This window comes from Leuciscus leuciscus (assembly GCF_965113295.1).
Source record: "Leuciscus leuciscus genome assembly, chromosome: 7".
Lineage (NCBI taxonomy): Eukaryota > Metazoa > Chordata > Actinopteri > Cypriniformes > Leuciscidae > Leuciscus > Leuciscus leuciscus.
Window position 1 is genome coordinate 22,803,627 of NC_138731.1, and position 2,104 is coordinate 22,805,730.

A 2,104-nucleotide genomic window follows, 5' to 3' on the forward strand; every position below is an offset into this window, starting at 1 on the left:
CGTCAGTCCTGCCGAGCCAGAGCCAGAGCTTCACGTCAGTCCTGCCGAGCCAGAGCCAGAGCTTCACGTCAGTCCTGCCGAGCCAGAGCCAGAGCTTCACGTCAGTCCTGCCGAGCCAGAGCCAGAGCTTCACGTCAGTCCTGCCGAGCCAGAGCCAGAGCTTCACGACAGTCCTGGTCGCTTGCACAGCCTGCTCCGCCCTGGCCTTCCGCCCTGCCGGAGTCTTCAGGTCCTCTTCCGCTGCACGGGCCTGGCCCTCCATCCCGCCCCCGGGTCCGCCTCCGCTCCACCTCCCTCCTGGACAGTTTTAGGAGCGTCTGGAATCCGCTCCTTAAAGGGGGGGCTATGTAACGGTCACCAGCTGGAGTGCCCTTGAGAGCCACCAGAGGGCACTCCACATAAGACTATTATCACTCACAAACTACATTTCCCATAACTCACTGCTCGGACTCATCATCACTTATCACTGATCACATTCACCTGTACCTCATTCACTGATTGCATTCACCTGTGTCACATCATCCTGTTAGTCTCAGTCTATTTATACCATGTTTATTCAGTCACTCACCGCGAAGTCTTGTTAAGTGTTACACTGCATTTCTGAGCGTTTCCCTGGTTTTCTTGTTTCTTGGTTTTTGATATCTTGCCCTGTTCCCTGGATTACTCTCTTGCCTCTGGTCCCTGCCTGTTTGTTTGTTTTGTTTCTTTCTTTGTTTTGACTGCCTGCCTGTGTATGACCCTAGCCTGTACATTGGATTACGCCTCTGGATTTCCCCAGCCAATAAAGCTGCATTTGGATCTAACCTTCGTGTCTCAGAGCAGATCGTGACAGTAAGCAGGGCTGGGTAGCAACTGATGTAATCTGGATTACGTAAGCAAATTCCAAAAATTAAGAACTTTTAATTACATTTTAAAATACTTGTAATCAGACTGCAGTTACTCTTCTATTGATTACATAATTACATGTTATTCTCACAACGGCAGTAAATTATTCATAACTCACTGAATCTTTTTTAAATTTTCCTTTCTAAAAAAGCCTACACCTTACATACGTTCAGAAGGTCTTTCAGGTTTTTGTAATTGCACACACAGACCAGCCTCTAGTCATGTGCCTGTCACTGAAAACTGAGACGCACAGCATTTGATCACTGGATTTACACAAATCATTTCACTTTGTGTAAGATGTGTTTTCTCAACATTGCATATCTAATCAACTCCTGTTGAACACGTTAATTATTATTTGAATTAACACTCAGTGAATCATTTAACCATGTCTTTGGAAGGCTTTTGTCTTTCAAACACATTAAAATGTACAAATTCATGTAATTTCATATTTACATGCAATGCAGGGATTCCCCAACTTTTTTGTCAGCTAAACCTCTTTGACCTATAATGGGCTTTTTTATTAATTATTAACTATAACTTTTAATAATGATAATAATAATAAAATAAATAAATACAAATTCACAGTTCTCTTGTGTCAGTTAATGGTCACATGGCATGCAGGTACAGTAAACAACTTTTTAAATTATGATTATTTTGTTTATTTATTTAAAATGGTTTATTTTAAATTATGATTTAATAGCTTTTCATTAAATTCACGAATCCTCTGCTGTTCCATCACAAATCCTAGTCTGGGGAACCTTGACAATGTATCTATTGCACTTCATGTTGTTGATAACAAAGAATGGAACATATTTTCTTTCTCTTAATTTTATATCAATATGGTATTATATGATCCTGTTCAAATCAATGTGATAAAGTAAATTACCTTAGATTGTATTATCTTAAATGTGTAATGCAATGGATTAGTAACTACAATTTTTAGTCATGTAATTTGAAATCTGTAACCGATAACAATTTGTAAGTAATCTACTCAGCACTGAAAGTCATAAATTAATTATTGGCTATAAGTCTCTTTTACTTTAAGCCATTGTCGTAACCACACAGATGTCTACTCTTGGTCAGGTGGGGAAATCCTTGAGTCACCAACCACCTCGAGCCACGAGAGAGAGAGAGAGAGAGAGAGAGAGAGAGAGAGAGAGAGAGAGAGAGAGAGAGAGAGAGAGAGAGAGAGAGAGAGAGAGAGAGAGAGAGAGAGAGA